Here is a 23,585-nt window from a genome sequence, read left to right on the forward strand (position 1 = left end):
AAAATCTCCATTATTGATTTTTGGGCCTTCTGTGTGCTTTAATCTCAGATCACATTTGTGGTGCGGTCAGCAGGAATGAACAGCGAAGGCATCAAATCATGGCAGATGAGATTAAAGGAAGCTGTTAACATTCCTTCAGTTAGGAGTCTCAGTTTTACATGGAGTGATAGAGACATGTCCCATAACGAGTGTAAGTTTAGGCAAGGATTGACAGAGAAGTAGAAGTATCAACTATTACTCAGCAGTTTTTCCAAAAGCATCTTTCTGAGGGGTGTGACCTGATTGAAGTCTCTTTCTTTATCTGGAAATACTTCATGAAACATTCCAGGAAGGTGCGACAGGAGTGAAATCTCCTGTTACAATCCACACAGAAGCTTGTGTCATCACCTGGCCTTGGCTGCATAAATTTTGACATCTTTTCACACTGGGAACTTTGGTGCAGGAGCCCAGATTTGAGGGCAGAAAAGGATGGCTAACACCGAATGCATGATGTGGAATGCTGGTGTTGGACTGGGGTGGACAAATGCAGACGTCACACGACACCAGGTCATAGCCCAACAGGTTTATTTATAGTCACAATCTTTCCTTATCCTTCACCTGATGAAGGAGCAGCACTCCAAAAGCTCATGAGTGAAAATAAACCTGTTGGACTATAACCTAGCATCATGTGATTTCTTACACTGAAGGTAGTTGGAGCCTCAAGTCAAATGAATGGAACATGCAGAATTATTCCTGTAAAAATCTTGAACAGCTAGTTTTGGTCTCATGGTCTATTGAAACATCTCTTACCTTGGGGGAAATAATCAATTTACTTACAGATAGCTGTCAAATAGAGAGACTCAACTCACTCAGTTTCAGTTCCATATCTGGTACAGATCACACAATGCAAATACTGATACCGCAACTCGGAAGATTGACTATGATAGTGATCCTACCCTAGACTGATTAGAGCGGGCTTTGGCTGACACATTACTCAAACTCCAAATCCAAAGCAGCATTCTGACAATGATTCACTATAATATTTAGAGTAAGATTTTGCAGAGAATCTCTGATGCACGTATAAATGAGATCCAAACCAAGCCCAAATAGGTAGAACTAAGTTTGCTTTAGATTTATCATCTATCTCTAAAGGGTGTCTCAGATAGTTTTGGCTGATTCACCCAGAGATCAGTTGACTGCACCAGTACTGGAAGGACCAAGCTCCACAAACCCAGTGTCAACTCATAAGGGGGTCTAAACAGGCATGGAAACTGTTGCACTGTTGGAAGAGGATTAGGGAGGGAGATGGAGTCATCTATCTGCTGGTTCATGACAAGGAACTTTCTTATCTTTCCTGAAAGCATCAAGTGTCAAGATTTGGAAGTGATTCATGCTCAAACAAAATACCAAGAAACTGAAAAGATCACTGCTTTGACCTGATAGCAGTGATACTGGCCCAGGATGGCTGCTAGTGGTGATGATGGCTATTGAAATCAGTGAAAACAGGGAAAGTGACTTCACCCCACCATGAGATTCCTGGTCATGAAATAGATTTTTTGATCCTTGATCCGAGCTGTACCAGGACTGAGTATGTTCGTCTTCACAGATATCTTTACCAGGATTATGCAGGCCACTCCCACTCACAGCCAAAAGGCTTCAAATGTTGCCAAAATGTTAGTGCATGTATGGTTTATCTGTTCTAATATTGTTTGTCATATTCATAGTGATTATGGGTGCAACTCCAACAGCAAGATCCTACAGAAACCTTACATGTGACATTGTCAACAGCCACATCAGCCCTATCATCCACAGAGTTATGGACAGTGCAATTGAGTCAACTCTACCCTGTATGACCATACATGCACCTTGACAATGAGAGGAGATGATAGTGGCCTGAATACCTTCCAGAGCTGGTTAATGCCTATAATAGCACCCCACACTCATCCACAAGCTATTCTCTATATTAAATCTTCCTTGGACAAGATCCAGTCCTTCCTATGTATCATCTCCTTGGATTCACCACATGTTCGAATATAGATGGTCAGGTCAATGAATGACCTGTGCATCACAGAAGGTTGAACCAGGCATTCAAGGTGGTGTTCAAGAAAACAGAGAGAGAACCACTAATGAAACAAAGTTGAACAAATGCAAAGCCATCAGGTCTGACCTTCCAGTTGGAACAAGGTTATTCCTCTGAAATCAAAATATCGGGGGGTCGAAGGATGTGTAGGATCCTGAACCCAGAGAGTCATCACATGGCTGGACACAGGGGATCCCACCTATTTTGGTGAACATAGCTGGAGGGCGGCATCAGAAAATAGTTCACAGAGGGAAGGGATTTGCTCAGGGCCTAAGTCCGGTGGATGACGTGAAGGCAAGCAGCTTACTCATTGATATTGATTGATTTATTGTTGTCACATGTACTGAGATACAGTGAAAGATGTTCTTTTGCATTCTATACAGGCAAATAGTACCATACAAAATGCATTAGTGTAGCAGAACAAAGAGCAAAATACAATGTTACAGCTGTAGAACAGTTGCAGAGAGAGATGGATCAGATTTAACATTTGAGAGGTCTGTTCATATGTCTGATAGCAGCAAGGAAGAAGTTGTTCTTGAATTTATTCATACATGGATTCAAACTTTTCTATCTTCTGCCCAATGGAAGGCGGTCAATGAGAGTATTTCTGGGTGAGAGGAGTCCTTGATTCCTGAGGCAGTGGGAAGTATTCATGGAGGCAATAAATAGTGGCTAGTGTGCACGATGGGCTGGGCTGTGTTCATGGCTCCCTTTATTTTCTTGCTGTTTTGGGAAGTGCAGTTGCCATATCACACTGTGATACACCCAGATAAGATACTTTCCATACTGCATCTATAAAAATTGGCAAGACTCTGTATGGACGTGCCAAATTTCCTTAGACTGATGAATTAAAGACATTGCTGACCATCACATCAATGTGAGTGGATCAGTACAAAATATTGGTGATCATCACTCTCAGAACTTTACACTCTCAATGAATCTCCACCTCAGGACAATAGATGCAGACAAGGTGTATTCTTGGATAACAAGGTGTAGAGCTGGATGAACACAGCAGGCCAAGCAGCATCATAGAAGCAGAAAAGCTGCTGTTTCGGGCCTAGACCCTTCTTCTCACTCTGCTTCCTGAAGTCAATGATCAGTTCCTTTGTTTTGTTGATGTTGACAGAGAGATTGTTGTCCTTACACTGTGCCATGAAATAGTCAATCTCTTTCCTGTCTCATTGTTATTTGAGAACTGACTTACAATGATGGGGTCATCAGCAAACTTGTAAATGGAGTTGGGGTGGAATTTGGCCTCACAGTCATGAGTATATAAGGGGTATAGCAGGAGGCTGAGTACACAGCCTTGTGGGTCACTGGTGTTGAGGATTATGGTGGAGGAGTTGATATTGCCTGTTCTTACAGATTGCAGTCTATAGATTAGGAAGTCGAGGATTCAGTTAGAGCAGGAGTTGCCAAGACCTAGGTCTCAGAGTGTGTTTGTTTGGAACTAGGGTGTTGAAGGTGGAAATGTAGGCAATAAGCAGAGTCTGATGTAGGTGTCCTTGTTATCTAGGTGTTCCAGAGATGTGTATGGTACCAGGAAAATGTTTTTTTCTGTGGAACTGTTGTGCCAGTAGGAAAATTGCAAAGGATCAAGGGAATTTGTTAGGCTGGAGTTGATTTAATCCATGACCAAACTTTCAAAGCACTTCATAGTTATGGGGGTCAGAGCCACCAGTCAGTATTGGTTGAGAAATGCTGCATTATTCTTCTTTGGCTGGGATGATGGTGGTCGTCTTGAAGCAAGTGGGGACTACAGATTGTGGTAGGGATTGGTTAATGATGTCTGTGAATATTCCCACTAGCTGGTCTGCCAGCTGATTTACATAGCATCTGATTGCATGGCTGTGGACTCCATCTCGGCCAGTTGCTTACCATGGGTTCACACTCAATAAGGCCGATCAAACGTGTATGGTGGTGACTGTGGGTATAGGTGCATCTAAGGCTGTTGGGATAGGTCACATCATTTCACTTACCTTCTGCTCAAAGCAAGCATAGAATGCATTGAGCTCACAGCGTAGGGGTGTACTGGAGCCCACAATTCTGTTCAACTTTGCTTGGTAGCCCATTATGTCATGTAAGCCTTGCCACAAACAATGGGTGTCCATGTGGGTTGGTCTGGATCTCAAGCTTAGTTTGCTTTTGCCTCTTGGTGTTTCTGATGGCCTTATGAAGGTCATACCTGGATTTCCTTTATACCCAAATTGTATGTCTCAGACCTGGTCTTCAGTAGGGACTGAACCTCCTGGTTCATTCATGGTTTCTTGTTTGGGAACATTTGGATTAACTTCTTTGAAACACATTCACTAATGAAATCTATGATGGTAGTGGCGTACTCATTTCAGTGCTAAGTTCTTGAATGTGAACCTGTCGTTGATGCTAAGTAGCCCCATAGAAGCTCTGTCATTGATTCAGACCAACACTGCACTACTTTCTGAAATGTGCACCCATGCTTCAACTTCTGCTTGTAAGCTGGGAGAAAGACCGCAGTGTTTGTAATCTGATTTTCTAAAATGTGGACCAAAGATGGAGCGATAGGTGTCTTAGATAGTTGTACAGCAATGGTCAAGGATGCTTGGACCTCTGATGTTCTGTTTGGTTCTGTTTGACTAGTCATAAAGATTAGGCTGCATGGGACCGAGGAAGAGCTAGCTAATTGGATTCAAAATTGGCTGAATGGTAGTCGGCAAAGGATGAAGGTTGTTTCTCAGATTGGAGGCCTGTGACTAGTGGGATGCTGCGGGGGTCGGTGCTGGGACCTTTATAATTTGTTATTTACATAAATAATCTGGATGTGAATGTACAAGGCATGATTCATAAGTTTGCAGATGACACAAAATTAAGAAGTATTGTTGATGGCAAGGAAGGTTATCAAAAATTACAGAGGGATCTTGATCAGATAGGGAAGTGGGCTGAGGATTGGCAAATGCAATCAATACAGGTAAGTGTGACACATTGCATTTGGAAAGTCAAGCCACGTTAGGAGTTATGCAGTAAATGGTAAGGACCTAAGGAAAGTTGTGGAGCAGAGGGGCCTAGGAATACAAGTACATAATTTACTGAAAGCGGTGTTACAGGTGGACAGGGTGGTGAAGAAGGCATTTCGCATGCTGGCCTTAATCTGTCGAGGCATTGTGTACAGCAGTTGGATTGTTATATTACAGTTGTATAAATTGTTGGTGAGGTTGCACTTGGAATATTGTATACAGTTTTGGCCACCCTGTTATAGTGAAACGGGAAAGTATGCAAAGAAAATTTACAAGGATGTTGCCAGGGCTAGTAGCCCTGAGTTATAGGGGGATGTTGGCCAGGATAGGACTTTATTCCTTGGAACATAGGAGAATGACGGGTGGCCTTGCTGAGTCATATAAAATCTTGAGGGACATAGAAAGAATGAATGCATATAGTCTTCTTCCCCATGATAGGAAATTGAAAACTAAAGAGTTTTCAAGCTCTTTAAGGTGAGAGGGGAAAGATTTAAGAAAGACCTGAGGGGCAACTTCTTCAGGAACAGACTGGTGTGTATATGGGATGTGCTGCCAGAGGAAGTGGTTGAGGCAGATACAGTGGCAACATTTAAAAAACATTTGGGTAGGGACATGGATAAGAAGGCTTTAGAGGGATATGGACCAAATATGGGCAATTAGAGCTAGCTAAGTGGGCACCATTGTTAACCTGGATCAGTTTGGGCCAAAGTGCCTGTTTCCATGCTATATTACTCCAAGACTCTATGACAATGACCCTGGTGGGACAGGAGATATGTTGATGCTATTTCAGTCACAATTTCTTGAGGTTGGCCTGGTTGAAGTCACTGGCTACAATGAACAAAGCCTTGGGGCATTCTGTCTCAAGCATCGTCTACTTCGTCAAATGCACTCTTCACTTCTGCATGGGATGGGATGTAGACTGCTGTCAGGATAGTGGAAGATGAACTTGCACTGCAGGTAGTCAGGACAGCACTTTACTGTAAGATATTCTAGGTTTTGGGAGCAGTAATTCAACAGGGTTGCCATATGTGAGCACCAAGAGGTATTGATTCTAATGCAGGCCTTACTGGCCCTTGTCTTGCCTGAGGGCACCTAATGGCCTATTTGGTGAACTGAGAAACTCTGAAGTTGTAAGGCACAATCAGATGTTGCAGGAGTGAGCTATATCTCTGCAAAACAAAACACAGCACAATTGCTTAATTCCCTTTAGAAGGTGAGTCCAGCTTTAAGCTCATCCAATTTGTTCTCAATAGCTTGCTCATTTGCTAGGTATATACTGGGGAGGAGGGACTTGAAACCCTGAAGTTTCAGTCTCACCTGAAGTACAGCATGTCTCCCACATTTCCTGGGTAGCTGGCTGCTCCTAGTTGATCCCAGGCATTGGTCAGGGACATTAGCTGCTCCAAGAGGTAAGTGTGGGCTCCTGGTGGAGTTCTGAGTACCAATTGCAGCCTTAAGTATCTTGAGCGGTCTTGTCACCAGATTCAGTCAGGTCTTCTCAATGTTTTGGTCACTGTGGGGTCTTGTTCCTATGTTGGTTGGGCCTCCATTTTGCATTTCCACGAGGCCTGGGAGGGCAGGCCTCAAAGAAGGTGGAAGACCTCTTGGCCTACAGTTCCAGCTTCGGCAAGGTAAGTAGGTGAGTCCAATGTGATCCTGAGCACTAGTCTTGTTCACCAGCACTTTGGAGATGGGTGGGGGCCTTGGACTTGGTCTGGTCAGGCCTCCTTGAGGTCAGGTCACCATGGGGTCAAGTCTTCTTCCCGAGCTTGTCAGATCTCAGTTCTGGGTTTCCATGAGGTGGTCAGGCTTGTGGGAAGCTGGTAGGCCTTTAATTCCCCTTGGCTTGTGGTTCTACCAGGGTCTGTAGCAAAGCCTCATCAATTGCACAATCTTCATTATGGAACCTGGCGTGTCAGGATGTGATGGTTCAAGTTAGGTTGAGTTGGACAGTGATGAGGAATCCCGAAGTGAACTGTCTGTTGTAAATCCGAGGGGAGCATTCAGTGAGGCAAGGTCTACTCCAGCCCTGGAAAATGTTTCAAAGGTGATCTGACAGAAGGTGGTAATTGAAGAAACAAGTTCTGTCAACCGCTCAGTCCTGAAAACCTGACCAACAGAGGGCCCCAATTGGGTGATCCACCACAGAGCCTGGATTCCATGGAAAGTACCAGTAAAGACAAGAAGCTGAAAAGGTCTGCCCAGCCAAAGACTGGACATTACCCGAACCTTTGCAATTTTCCCAGATCGTTGATGCAAGAAGAGAGTGCTGCTACTGACGTGGATGTAAACATTCTAGCTATCTTGACACAATTAAACTTAATGGTCACCGAACTGTTTGTAAGTTGTCAATGTGCTATGTGTATTTGAAAGTCTGGAAAATCTGAAGCAGGGCAATGTATAACAGGCTTTCCACCATCAGGTAGTAATAGTGAGGGAGAGTGCTGAGCAGGGGAGTTTGAGCAGTCAAGCAAACTGTCTCTGGGGGAATGGTGTTTTTCTCAAAAAGAGATCCGATAGAGAAAGGGTGACACAGGCAAAGAAATACTCCAACTGCATGTGAACTACTGGCCTACTTCCACGTAAATTGTTTGATCTGCTTGTATATCCTTTATTTCCTGGAATGCTTTAAAGACATGATGCCAATGGAATAAAGAATTCCCGCTTCAAGATCTTCATGCGATTCATTCAGCCAGACACATGGCTAATTATTGTTTGTGAAATGTAATACCCAACAGTTCACTTTTTATATTCTCAGGTTTATGTCCTGTTAAAACTACTGGGTGATAAGAACAATCTTTTGTTGCCTAGGAATACCATTAAACATGCAAGAGATAAACTTAATGTGATTATTCAGAATGACCATTTTGAGAACTCATGAGAATTCATGCAGAGAATTTAAGATAAGAACACCAGAATAAATAACAAAAAGCAACTGACTGGAGGCATAGCAGAGTCAGTTAGAAAGATTAGGGCAGTGTTATTGTTAAACTAATACCTGGAATAAGAAGGTTAGAGGAAAGGTTGGACAGACGGAGTTTGATTCAACTTGAGTTTAGGAGTATAATTTAATTGAATTTTATTGGATCCTGAATAGTTTTGATAAGGTAGATATGGAAAGGGTGTTTACTCTTGTTAGGATCTTAGAACCGGGGTGGGGGCAAAAAGGTTTTGCTGTTGTGGGACAGAGATGAGGAGGGCTTTTTTCCTCTTTCAGAGGGTCATAGAACATAGAACATAGAACAGTACAGCACAGAACAGGCCCTTCAGCCCACAATGTTGTGCCGACCATTGATCCTCATGGATGCACCCTCAAATTTCTGTGACCATATGCATGTCCAGCAGTCTCTTAAATGACCCCAATGACCTTGCTTCCACAACTGCTGCTGGCAACGCATTCCATGCTCTCACAACTCTCTGCGTAAAGAACCTGCCTCTGACATCCCCTCTATACTTTCCACCAACCAGCTTAAAACTATGACCCCTCGTGCTAGCCATTTCTGCCCTGGGAAATAGTCTCTGGCTATCGACTCTATCTATGCCTCTCATTATCTTGTATACCTCAATTAGGTCCCCTCTCCTCCTCCTTTTCTCCAATGAAAAGAGACCGAGCTCAGTCAACCTCTCTTCATAAGATAAGCCCTCCAGTCCAGGCAGCATCCTGGTAAACCTCCTCTGAACCCTCTCCAAAGCATCCACATCTTTCCTATAATAGGGCGCCCAGAACTGGACGCAGTATTCCAAGTGCGGTCTAACCAAAGTTTTATAGAGCTGCAACAAGATCTCACGACTCTTAAACTCAATCCCCCTGTTAATGAAAGCCAAAACACCATATGCTTTCTTAACAACCCTGTCCACTTGGGTGGCCATTTTAAGGGATCTATGTATCTGCACACCAAGATCCCTCTGTTCCTCCACGCTGCCAAGAATCCTATCCTTAATCCTGTACTCAGCTTTCAAATTCGACCTTCCAAAATGCATCACCTCGCATTTATCCAGGTTGAACTCCATCTGCCACCTCTCAGCCCATCTCTGCATCCTGTCAATGTCCCGCTGCAGCCTACAACAGCCCTCTACACTGTCAACGACACCTCCGACCTTTGTGTCGTCTGCAAACTTGCTGACCCATCCTTCAATTCCCTCGTCCAAGTCATTAATAAAAATTACAAACAGTAGAGGCCCAAGGACAGAGCCCTGTGGAACCCCACTCACCACTGACTTCCAGGCAGAATATTTTCCTTCTACTACCACTCGCTGTCTTCTGTTGGCCAGCCAATTCTGTATCCAAGCAGCTAAGTTCCCCTGTATCCCATTCCTCCTGACCTTCTGAATGAGCCTTCCATGGGGAACCTTATCAAATGCCTTACTGAAGTCCATATACACCACATCCACAGCTTGACCCTCATCAACCTTACTAGTCACATCCTCAAAAAACTCGATAAGGTTTGTAAGGCATGACCTACCCCTCACAAAGCCGTGTTGACTGTATTTGATCAAGCCATGCTCTTCCAGATGGTCATAAATCTTATCCCTCAGAATCCTTTCTAACACCTTGCAGACGACAGACGTGAGACTTACCGGTCTATAATTGCCGGGGATTTCCCTATTTCCTTTCTTGAAGAGAGGAATTACATTTGCCTCTCTCCAGTCCTCAGGTACGACTCCAGTGGAGAGCGAGGATGCAAAGATCTTCGCAAGTGGCGAAGCAATTGCATTTCTCGCTTCCCAAAGCAGCCGAGGACAAATCTGATCCGGGCCTGGCGACTTGTCAATCTTAATGTTTGACAAAATTTTCAGTACATCAGCTTCCTCTATCTCTATCCATTCCAGCATGCACACCTGCTCTTCAAAGGTTTCATTCACTACACAGGTCGTTTCTTTCGTAAAGACAGAAGCAAAAAACTCATTTAGGGCTTCCCCTACCTCCTCAGGCTCCACACACAAGTTCCCTATGCTATCCCTGATCGGCCCTACTCTTTCTTTGACCATTCTCTTATTCCTCACGTAAGTGTAAAATGCCTTTGTGTTTTCCCGGATTCCTTCTGCCAAGCCTTTCTCGTGCCCCCTCCTGGCTCTCCTCAGACCATTTTTGAGCTCCTTCCTTGCCTGCATGTAATCCTCTCTAGCTGAACTTGACCCTAGCTTCCTCCACCTTATGTAAGCTACCTTCTTCCTTTTCACTAGAAGCTCCACCGCTCTCGTCATCCAAGGTTCCTTTATCTTACCCCGTCTTGCCTGTCTCAGAGGGACATATTTACTCATCACTCCCAACAACTGTTCCTTAAACCATCTCCACATGTCTATAGTTCCCTTACCATGGAACAACTGCTCCCAGTCCATGCTTCCTAACTCGTGTCTAATCGCATCATAGTTTCCTCTTCCCCAATTAAATATCCTCCCATTCTGCCTAATCCTCTCCTTCTCCATAGCTATGTAGAATGAGAGAGTGTTATGGTCACTATCACCAAAATGCTCTCCCACCACAAGATCTGATACCTGCCCCGGCTCGTTTCCGAGCACCAAGTCTAGAATGGCCTCTCCCCTCGTCGGCCTGTCAACGTACTGCGTTAGGAAACCCTCCTGAACACACCTTACAAAAACAGCTCCATTCAAATCTTCTGCTCGGAGGAGGTTCCAATCAATATTAGGAAAGTTAAAGTCACCCATTACAACAACCCTACTGCGTCCACACTTTTCCAAAATCTGTCGACCTATGCTTTCTACAATCTCCCTGCTGCTATTGGGGGGCCTGTAGTAAACCCCTAACGAGGTGACTACTCCCTTGCTGTTCCTAATTTCCACCCATACTGACTCAGTAGGCAGATCTTCCTCGACAATGGAAGCTTCTGTAGCTGTGATACCCTCTCTGATTAGTAGTGCTACACCCCCTCCTCTTTTTCCCCCCTCCCTATTCTTTTTAAATGTTCTAAACCCTGGAATATCCAGCAACCATTCCAGCCCATGAGAAACCCATGTCTCTGTTATGGCCACAACATCATAGCACCAGGTACTGATCCATGCTCTAAGTTCATCACTTTTATTCCTGATACTCCTTGCATTAAAGCAAACACACTTTAACCGATCCCTTGGTTCCTTCCCAGGAAAATCCTTCCCACTAGCTGGTCTACCTCTTGCTACTGCCTCACCTGCATCAACGCTCACCTCTGGTATACAGCTCAGGTTCCCACCCCCCTGCCATACTAGTTTAAACCCTCTCGAACTACTCGAGCAAACCTTCCACCCAGGACATTGGTCCCCTTCCAGTTCAGATGCAACCCGTCCTTCTTGTACAGGTCCCACCTTCCCCAGAAGGCATCCCAATTATCAACATATCTGAAACCCTCCCTCCTACACCAGCTGCGTAGCCACGTGTTCAGCTGCGCCCGCTCCCTGTTCCTCACCTCGCTATCTCGTGGCACCGGTAGTAAACCAGAGAACACTACTCTGTTCGTCCTGCTCTGCAGCTTCCATCCTAACTCCCTGAAATCACTTTTTATATCCTCAAACCTATGGTCATGTGACCTTGGAACTCTCTGCCTATCAAGACATGGAAGTAGAATGTGGAATTTGAACTGCAAGCAGATCTGCTACGATCTTATTGAATAGCAGAGGAAACCCAAGTGGCTAAATAGCTGATTTCTGCTCCTATTACATATGGTCATATGTGAGGAAGGTAAATTAAATGTGTGGAGAAGAAGAAGGTGAGTTAAAAAGATGGATGTGAGAGAAGGATGGGTACATTAAATTGAGGAATGACTTGTTGAGGGAATTATTTCAGAGATCTTTAACATCAGAACCTTCGTTTTAGTAAACAACATCTTGTTTTGATGGCCACCTTGCATATTTTTCAGTCATACGCCAATGAGTGAATTCTGTTGGTCCAGATGCTGCCAATGATCATCCTGCACTCACCAAACAGATTAGATTATGGAGAGAAATTGAAACCAATTATCGCATCTCTGTATAAACAGTAGAATAATTGATTTAATTTTGTTACAGTTCTTTTGTCACAAATGTTTAACGGAAATATTTACAGATTTATAGTTTGAATAATAATCTTAGAATCTCCATTTTACCAACAAATTATTCCTCTGCAATTGAACCTAGTGCTAATCTATGGTTAGATCTTTTGCTTGCAAGGAAACAAATGACACCCCTCTCAGGCAGCTGAACTTGTTCCAGATGACCTGTGCCCACAGATTGTCATTTTCAATCTAGGAGCTGCAGCTAAATGGCACAACGGTACTATAACCTCCAACTGAACACATTAACATGCACTACAATTGAATATACAACAGTAGTGCCCAATCACTCGTACAAGTGTTGATTACACATTATGGCACCACTTGCATCCTTGGTGACTCCCTGATCTTGCTCCAGCACACCTACGCCATCTGTTTAATTGTTGCCCTGTGACGGGTCAACAATAATGACGACTATGTCATTTTGCAGAGGATGCACTTTGCAATCTGCTCCTGTGAAATCTATACGGTGAAATCTCAGTTTAGAAATGCCAACTGTACATTCTGTAACTGCTGGTCAAAGATCCAGAGTATCATTGTGTTTGTGCTTAGGGACGTGTGGCTGGAATCATGACCATAACTTCATATGCAGTTTCTGCCACCTGTAAAAGGGACGCTGTCATTAAGCAAAATGCAAAGAACATAGGCATTGCTTGTTAAAGATCAGTTCCATGCCCATCCATGAACATCTGCAGATCTGCTGAGGATAACTATTCAGGTTTGTTTGACAATATGGCAAATATATGTGTTAATATACCTGGTAGACTATATCACCTGATCATCAATGCTGCATATTCTTTGCAGATGAGAGTTGAGGATTTATCACTCAAAAGTGAATATAATTAAGTCCCTATAAATAACTGTATGATCAGTATTGTGTTATGACTAAGCTAGCACAAAGTATCTACAGAATTCCAATTAAAACTTTGCATGGAGTTAGAAATACCTGAATAAAAGATTCAACACTGAATAGTAACATGGAATGGGTTAAATTGCACAGCACAGAAAGATGAACACAAAAGAGTTACATCGTTTCCATGCTTTAATGACAATGTTAGGTTGTTTGCAAGTCATTGGTGCAGTTATTTGAATGATATAAATATCATTGACTCATTGATCTGTTATCTGAAAAAATAAGGAATTGTTGCAATGACAAAGAATATCGTTTTAGTTTTCAACTATTATTGTAATTTTCAAAAGGGCTGATATAATTGTCATCCAGTTGGTTTGTAACTATGGATTCAGCTTCCCCTACTTGGGAAGAAAAAAATCAAATGTATTTGTTTAGTACCTTTCACAACAGCCATCAAATTCAAAATGCTTTCCAACAAATTTGTTTTGATTGTCATTGTTGTAATGTGAGAAATGTGGCTGCTAATTTACATATACAGCATTCTGTAACAAATAATAATGTAAATGAACATACTTATCTCTTTCTGTGATGTTGGTTAAGAGATACACATTATCCACGACACAAGGGACACCTTCCCTGTTTTTCTTCAAACAAGTACCCTAGGATCATTTACACCCTCCTAAACAGGCAGGTGGCTTCAGTTTAACACCTCATCCAAAAGAATGCATTTCCGACAAAGTAATGTTTCCTAAGCACAGCACTGGTGTCAATCGTATTTGTTGAGTTTAAACCCTGGTTTGGAACTTCAACTCAGAACTTTGCGATACACTCACAAGAGTGTTATCAACTGAGCTACAACTGCTACATGTTGTTTTCTGTGTGCTATTTTCTTTCCACGTTCGGTGCTGTTTAAAAATATTTACATGTCTCTTGTCCAAATATTATTGTTGAAACTGATTAAAAAGTGATTTTATTTTGGTATAGTTATTAATAACTGTAATGAAAATTAGTACACAGACAATAACGAATCTCTGATTTTGCACTTAGCAAAAATTTCTTCATTGAGGTTCCCTTGTCTTCTTAGCTCAAAATGGTTCCTTGCCAAGATTCCATGACCTCCCTTACAATACTTCCCAAGTGGTCATTTTTCATGTTCAGCTTTGACAATGACAGTTGTAACCTATGGAGAAATAATTTATAAGGTAAATTCAACCTTATTCTTGTCCAATCATATATGTTTCCACTAGGTAAAACCAGACAGCAAAAGGGTAATAGGCAGAGTCATTACTGTGCTGTTCTCTCAACAGAGGTTAGAGATCACCACACTTTAAGTGAGGGGAGAGTTTGACAAGGAGATTCCCTCATGGTAACCTCAGCCAGTGCTGGAATTGAACCCATGCTGTTGGTATAATTCTGCATCACTGACCAGTATTCCAACCGACTAAACTAAAGAATTAAAGAGACTGTGACCTACTTCCTCTGACTTTTTCTGAATTTTCTCTCAATTTCAGGCATATGAGTATTAATTTCCCTGAGAGAAGCAATCTGATGGAATCAATACAAAGAACTTTCCTGAATGGTTGAACCACTCACTGGGAAATCTGCTAGAGAATTGGGAAGCACTGCATATTTATTTTTTGGAAAAAAAAATGTCCAACACTGACTGTTTGGAACATTTTTTTTTAATTTTCCAACTGGCATAAATTCCAAAATGATCACAATTATTTGCAGTCCATGTTAAGATACCTGCTGCCAACTAGGGAGAGAACAACAAGGAACTGGTAGGGATGTGATTTCTATAAAATCTGTGTGTGTATCTGTCATTGAGTGACGACAGGATCAGGCTCCGCTAAGATATTTCTTATGTTTCAATAGATTGATGACAACCACTATCTAGATTCATTCATGAAGAATGGCATCTTGGGTGAGTTACTGGATGGCGATCAACAGAAAAATGTAGTCTGGAAAGACTCAGTGCTTGCAGAAAGGAGGTGGAGGAAATTGGCAATGTTATCCACACCATGAAAACACGAAATTCTATAGAAATCAAATAACCACATTATGCAACAATTGGTTTAACAAAGCTGAAACGGATTGCACTCAGCATGTTAACCCTACCCCCAGCCCACTTTCCAAAGCAGAAATAGAACCAAATTTTACATGGTCAATTTATCATATTGATTTTACCTACCATGAGACAATTGGACAGATTTTTTTCCCCTCACAAAGGCACTTATAAATCTAAAAGAGAAATCTGCATTAGTCAACATGCCCTTGCATTGATGGATGGTGCTTCATTCTAAAGGTCAAAGTTTGTATTGACCTTCTATGAAGCAATTTTCAGAAACAATTTAAGTTTTATTTTACATTAGCTGCTTCCAATTGCACAGTTACAACACAAAGAAAACAAGATATATGGCACAGCATTTCATTAATCTGCTAAAGGGTGATTTCAAGATGCAAGTAAGAAATAAAAGCCCTAAGTTTAGATTCATTATAGCAGTACAAATTTCCTACTACACTTTTTGGGCAAGTACAAAGACACAAAGTACCAAAAATCTAATGTTTTCAGTTAGGGGAGTAATTTTGAGATGTCTAAAATATCACCAAGGTTTTGACAACTTAGATTCAGTGCAGATAATTTTGACCTTGGCTGATAATGCAAATGCAGTTGCCCATTATGTTGAATTCAATGGACATAAAAATCAGGAGAGATGTGCAATATGCCTCTGAATCATTATTGATAATTTTATAGCAACTGCTAAAGTCAAAATTACTCTCACTTTACCGAGTCACCTGTAATTGCTGCTCAAAGTGCATGGATGTTGGGTCACAACAGATTGAATTTGGCTGGTTTTACAGCACAACGTATGCACACTGCATAATGCTCTGTGCCACGTGATAAAGATTTTTTAAAACAAATAAAAGTGCATGAAATTACACAGTTCTACTATTTTACTTTAATAGCTATGAATTTTAAACAACTCTGCACATTTTCAATATTAATAAACCTATGTATGAGCACTAAGCTGCAAAGTCCTCTATTATTAAAGAGACCATTGTGATCATTAGGTCTGAACTGACCTGCCAAAAAGCATCCCATCCAGACCCAGTGCCCTACCTTATCCTTGTAACCTGGCATTTACCATGGCTAATCCAGCTAGTATGCACATCCCTGGGAACTACACCCATGGGTAGCACACTGGCACATTGGCTAGCACTGCAGCCTCACAATACCAGGGGCCCCTGTTTGATTCCTGCCCTTGGGTGACTGTCTGTGTGGTGTTTGCACATTGTCCCAGTGTCTGAGTGGGTTTCTGCTGGATACTTCAATCTCCTCCCACGGTCCAAAAATGTGAAGGTTAGATGGATCAGCCCCAGTAAATATAGGGATGGCATAGGGGGTCTGGGTGGGATACTGTTCAGAGGGTTGGTGTTGACTCGATGGGCCAAAAAGCCTCTTTCTGCTCTGTAAGAATTCTATGATGAAATTGAAATCAAATATATATTGCCTAACAGTTACACATGTTTGGCAGATAGTCAAAAAGTTGAACGCAGAGCACAATTTTGATTTTACATAAAGGTGAAAATTTGTTTTGATGTCCCAATCTACCTGCTCCAATATTACAGGAGAATGTGAAAGATCCCATGGCATTATTTGGGAGAAAGCATGAGGAGCTCAACTGACCTCCCAACATTTTTGCCTCAGCTAATGTCACCAAGCACAAATGAATTAGACACACATATTACTGCCGCTTATGGGATCTTGCTATGTGTAAAACAGCTGGCAGATTATTTTTGTAAATTGTTTGAATAATTTATTGCCTCTGAGGCACTTTCGAAGAACAGCAGATTTTTTCAAGCACCATACAGTATCACATAAATACATATATTTCTTCATTAAAATTAGAGTCATCTCTGAAATCATCCCCCTATGCCACAGTCGTGCACAGTATAAAACAGATTTTGGACAGTGTCAACAGCCTGTGTACAATTAAGGAACTCATAAACTACTAGAACTTCCCTTTTGTACTTTAGGATGTCATTAATTTATTTATGTTGCTGCAATGACTATTGTAGATAAACAAAGCTGTAGCACAGTTGGTAGCACTTTTGCTTGTGACTACAAACCAAAATATTGGTTCCAGTCATACTTCTGACACTGGAGTGTGACAACCCAGGCTGATAATCCAATGTTGTAGTAAAGAAGTGATGGAGTTGCTGTCTTTTAAATGAAACATGGGATCTTGTCTGTCTCATCACAAGTGTAAAAGATTCCATGATTGTATGCTAAAGAAGAGCAAGTAGCTGTCCTACAAAATTCTTATGTCCTTCAAAAGAAAATCTTAAAACAGGTTTCACAGTTAGTTATCACATTAGCTTGCTGTGCGTAAGCTAAATGCTACATTTCCTACACTACAATGTAACTATACCTCAAAGGTACTTAATAAAGACCAAAAGAACTGCAGATGCTGTAAATCAAGAACAAAAACAAAGTTGCTGGAAAGCTCAGCAGGTCTGGCAGCATCTGTGAAGAGGAAAACAGAGTTAATGCTTCGGGTCCAATGACCCTTCCTCAGAACTCTTCTGATTCTCCTGAGATTCTGCTTGGCCTGCTGTGTCCATCCAGCTTCACACTTTATTATCTCAGAACTCTTTTTCTCTTTTTGTCCTCAAAGATAGTTCACTGGCTATGAAGTATTTTACAATTCTGTGAGATCATAAAAGACACCATAGAAATGAAAATTAAGTTTTATATTCTTGATTCATATGTTAAGCTTGTTCCCCATTACTTTTTTGAGTAATATTTCTGCTCCATGTAAACTGTTCAATGTGGGATTTGTATTTTTTTCAAACAATGTAATTATTTTTTAGTTTTCTTTTCTTGTGCAATTTTGATTTTCTACTGAGAGAGTAGACACAGTTTTTCTTTGTGGTCAGGGCCTCAACGTAAAGTTCAAAAGTAGGTTCCAACTCGGCAATTGATCAATCGAAACCAACCATACATCAAGTCTAGTGAAATAATAATGCATGTTCATTATTTGAGGATAAGGCTGTATGGTTGGAATTAACTAGAAGTGTTGTTTATCTAATCTTGACTACAACTGCTTGAAGACTGACCAGAGGTCATGAGATTCCTGCAGAACATCCTATTGAGGCAGTAGTGATGGACAATAGTTTGAAGAACAGATCTTTAACAGAAATGCGTGCCTCTCATCACAACATTTCCCCTTTTTCAAAACTAGAAGCTCACCTTTCAGGAATCAAACAATTTACATGACAACAAAAAAGGCCAAGATATTCTCTTTTTTCCTCAGTGTGTGGGAGGTAGGGGCGCAGGAGCAAACACATATAGCTTTGTTTGACAGTTTGTGGATTTTTTCTTTACTAGCTTGTGTAGTTGGTTTGAATGCTGTACATGTCTGGCCTCTGATTATGGCTTCTCTTAACATTGAAATGCTTGTTCTGCCATTTGCATTCTGCATTGTCTGCACATTCTGGATTGTGCCACATAATTCACATACAGTGTGAAAAGTTAGGTATTTACTGGGAGCTTTTTGGAGGCCACACCATCCAATTGCTTATTCAGCTTGACTGTATTGGCTATTGAGCCAAAGGTGGACAAATTAGCCTGCAGCCTTACCATTAGGTTTGTTGTATTTGTGTCTGCTTTGTAGTGGTGCTTTCATGGTAAAGTCTATGTCTTTTGGTAACATTTCTATTGACATTGACATTGGCATGATCGCAAATTTGATTATCCTGTCTGTTACTTCAGCCATCATTAAGTTGCAATGAAGTCCTTTGTCTTTGCCTCTATCAATCAATAGTCTCTGTCAGTCATTCCTGAAAGGATATGATTTCCAGATGATGTATTCTGAGGTTGAACTTCAGGCATGATTGTTTTCAAGTGTTAACTATATTTTGTGTGGAATTTTGAGGTGATCATCAGACAGAGTTGACATGTTCCATCTGTGAATGTCTTCAATGCATAAATCAATTTTTTAATGGCTTGTTTGTCTGGTTTGGAAATATTGAGTCTGGAAAACATATCTCAATGTGCTGTTGGAACTGAGTAAATTTAGCTAGGAGATCCATTGTCTTCCAAATATTTGTTGAATGTTTTGTGGTCATCTCTTAGCAGGGTTTTTCAGACCTTACCTGGAGACTTATCAATTACCCAGGTTCTCAATTACAGCCCTTCCAAAACTTAATTTAGCTGTGAGTCACTGTACTTTTGTGGCTATTGCCTTAGCTAGTATTAGGTTATTGCTTGACTGTAATGGAGTGCTGGTTAACTCCGAGGTTTATACAAAAATAGTGATATAGGAATGGATTTGTACTGAAGACATAAAAACTAAAATATAAAGTATAAAGTATTTTTTCAACTTATTATGAACTGTTATGAGCTGTTGGAGGCTGCTTCTATATGGACGTTTTCTTCCCAGCCCAGCTTGTAATGCTTTAACTTCTCTCGACCTCCTGTTGGGACAGTGAGCTGCAATAATGCAGTCTCTCCTGTCTGTGAGTTCAGCTTAAATATAGGTTTTGCAAAGTCAGCTATTTACTTTGTGTGATAATAAAATGTGAGGCTGGATGAACACAGCAGGCCAAGCAGCATCTCAGGCGCACAAAAGCTGACGTTTCGGGCCTAGACCCATCTGATGAAGGGTCTAGGCCCGAAACGTCAGCTTTTGTGCGCCTGAGATGCTGCTTGGCCTGCTGTGTTCATCCAGCCTCACATTTTATTATCTTGGAATCTCCAGCATCTGCAGTTCCCATTATCTCTCTCTCTATTTACTTTGTGTTCCTGTTTAAAGTTCACAGCAGTCTGACTTATACTGATTAAGTTTTCTCAATTTCAAAAATCTTTGTAGGGCCTGCTGCCTACTGGCTGCGCAACAATGTATGATGATGCCACATTATGAAGGGATAAATTAAAAAATCCTGCAGAATCACTTACAAATGGTAAGGCTTGATAGTGATTTCACACTCAGCAGTTCTTTCCTTCCACATCATGGGAAGAACATAGAACATAGAACATTACAGCACAGTACAGGCCCTTCGGCCCTCGATGTTGTGCCGACCTGTCATACCGATCTCAAGCCCATCTAACCTACACTATTTCACGTACGTCCATATGCTTATTCAATGACGCCTGAAATGTACCTAAAGTTGGTGAATCTACTACCGTTGCAGGCAAAGCATTCCATTCCCTTACTACTCTCTGAATAAAGAAGAATTGAGCTTTGTGAATTCTCAGCCAAATCTTCAAAAACTCTGCTCCCATCAAGTAACATTCTTCACTGACTCAACCGTATAAATCATAAATGAGAAGGGGTGAAACAATACATAGTTTATTTGAAGATAAGAGTATACAAATAGACCATATGACCTGGGAGCAGAAGTGTTCCATGCAGTTGATCAAGTCTGGTTTGCCAATCAATGAGATCATGGTTGATCTGATAATCCTCAACTCCTCTTTACTGCCTTTTCCCTAGAACACCGGATTCCTTGACTGATTACAAATATGTCATTGCAGCCTTGAATATTTTTAATGACTCAATCTCAACAGCTCTCTGTGGTAAAGAATTCCACAGATTCACAACCCTCTGAGAGACCAAATTCCTCCTCATCTCTGTGTTCATTGTGTGACCCCTTATTCTGAGAGTATCTCCTCAGGTCATGGACTCTTCCACAAGGGAAAGCAACCATTCCACATCATCCTTTCTGATGAAGGGTCTAGGCCCGAAACGTCAGCTTTTGTGCTCCTGAGATGCTGCTTGGCCTGCTGTGTTCATCCAGCTCCACACTTTGTTATCTTGGATTCTCCAGCATCTGCAGTTCCCATTATCACTCACACATTCCACATTTACCCCTCTAAAGTCATTCAAGAATCTTGTATGTTTCAATAACATCACCTCCCATTCTTTTATATTCCAATGAATATAGACACAACCTAGTCAACCCATCCTCATAAGATAGTCCCTCCATACCTAGTACCGACTTACTGAACCATCTTTGGGCTCCTTCTAATGACAGTATATCTTTTCTTGGATTATGGGCCCAAAAGTGTTCACTGTAATTTGGATTTGGTCTAGTATATTGTACAGTTTAGCAAAGCCTCACTTCTTTTGTATTCTGTTTCCTTTGAAATAAGGGCTAGCATTCCATTTGCCTTCCCTATTAAGCGCTGAACTTAGATGCTAGCTTATTTGAAGTGTGGGGTAGCACAGTGGTTTAGTGGATAGCACTGTTGTCTCACAATGCCTGGGACCTGGATTTGATTCCAGCCTTGGGTGGCTGTCTATGTGGAGTTTACATGATCTCCCTGTGTGGGTTTCCTCTGGGTGCTCTAGTTTCCTCTCACAGTCTAAAGATGTGCAGGATAAGTGGATTGACCGTGCTAAATTGTCCATTGTCTATAGGGATGTGCGGGCGAGGTGGATTAGCCATGATAACTGTGGGGTTATAGGGTGGGGGGCGGGGTTGCTGGGTATGGGTTGAATGCTCTTCAGACAGTTGGTGCGGACTTGATGAGTTGATTGGCCTCTTTCTGTGCTGTAGGAATTTGATGATTCATGGATGAGGACTCTCAAAATCATCTGTTTTGTAGCCTTCCACAATCTTTTTCATTCACGTAAGATATAATTCCTCTATTCTTTCTGCCAAAATGCATAACCTCATATTTCCCCACATTACATTCCATTTGCCAAGTTTTTGCCCACTCCCTGAACCTGTTCACATCCTTTTGCAGGCTCTTTGTGTCACCCTCACCATTTGCCTTCTTACCTAGTTTTGTGCCATTCACAAATTTGGCTATAGTTCATTCATCTTCCTCACCTAAGTCATTTTATATATATATAGCAAATTATTGTGACCCCAGCAGTGATCCCTCTGGTACACCAATAGTTACAGATTTCCAGCCTGAAAACAGCCCCACCCCCACCCCCTTCTGCCCTTATCCCAACTCTCTATCTTTCATTTGCTATCCAATCCCCTATCCACACCAGTATACTACCTCCAACACCATGGGCTCTTATTTTATTAAGGAGCCTATTTTGTGGCTCCTTTGCAAATGTTTTCTGAAACTCCAAATATATCATTTCCATTCCTTCTCTGTAATTGATTCTGCTTGGTAAATCTTCAAATAGTTCTAGTTAAGTTGTCAGGCATGATTTTCCCGTCATGAAGCCATGTTGGATCTGCTTGATCCTTCTAAATGCTTTGTTTTATATCCATTATAACAGACTCTAACATTTAGCCAATTACAGAAATTAAGCTAACTGGTCTTTTTGTCTCATTTCCTTTCTAAATAAAAGTGTTATGTTGGCAATTTCCTAATTCTCTGGGACTTTTACAGCATCTAAGGAAGGTTACTGCCAGTATGTCTACCAGTTCTGCACCTACTTCCTTTAATATCTTAGGATGCATCCTGGCAGGTTCAGAGGATTTATCTGTCTTTTGCCGCATTAGGTTTTTTTAAGATAGAGTTAACTAGAAAGCAAAGTATAGAATATTTGATGTTGAGTACTGTTGCTTGTAGACTGAATACAAGTCATGGAACTAAATTATCACATCCTGTTGCGGTAATGAACAGTGATAGAAATATTGTAAAATTGATCCATTTGCTAAAAATGAGTCACACATTACAAGCATTTCAAAATGGTGACATTACTTCATACAGCATAGTATCACCAGTTCTCGTGAAGGAAGATCAGCCAGCAATGATATATATCCCTTGCCTTCTCCCCAGGGTGGAAAAACATTACCTGAAGGAGGAAAGTGACTGCGATATAAAAAGGAATGTTACGAAAGATTGAGAAGTAAAAAAGGGAATTCACATGAAAACAAAGATTTTGATATTGTTACAATGGTAACAACATCAAACCAGAAAGATAATTCAGCAGTGGTTCTTAAGATACAGGCATCACAATGTTAAAGACAGAAATAGCACCACAGTGTGAAGGCTTTTACTCAGTATCATGGAAGGTAAAGAAAATAATACATTTATTAAACAACTATTAATTAATTTTACATTGCACCTTATGGTTTTGGACTGAAATTAAGAATTGTCCCCAGAACTTTATAAAGACAGAAATATGTCGAATTTCTGTTATATTATCATATATTATCATACATAGTCCTCCACTGCCAATGCTCTCAGTAACACAAAAGACAGGATAATTTATAAATTTATAATATCCTTCCAAAGCATAATTGATCCTCACCATCTCAAAATAGTTGAATAAATCACCGTTTCATATGAGAATTCCGTCCTATTTTTCTCCAAGAAGGTCTGCCACCCTCTCCCTCCCCTTACAGACACCAACAAGTTCTAGATTCCTCTACAACAGCATTATTTGTCCATACTCTTTCTCTCTCTTTATAACAAAGACTTTCAGTATATTGTTTGAAGCCTGTGTATATGTATTCCAGTGGCTCAATGTGTTATAATTTGACTTGTGATTGATAGTTTGACAAAAAACTCTCTGGTTTTGCCACTTTGTATTGATTCCGTACCCATAACTTGCCACATTGTACAAAAGCACTTGCACAGGATTTACAACCAACATATAGATTTATTTTTCAAATTGCTCGATATTGATTCAGATTTGTTTGCAATTTCTCCTGCTGACTATGTGTTTCAAACAATAAGAACA

Source organism: Stegostoma tigrinum, chromosome 13, assembly GCF_030684315.1.
Source record: "Stegostoma tigrinum isolate sSteTig4 chromosome 13, sSteTig4.hap1, whole genome shotgun sequence".
Classification (NCBI taxonomy): domain Eukaryota; kingdom Metazoa; phylum Chordata; class Chondrichthyes; order Orectolobiformes; family Stegostomatidae; genus Stegostoma; species Stegostoma tigrinum.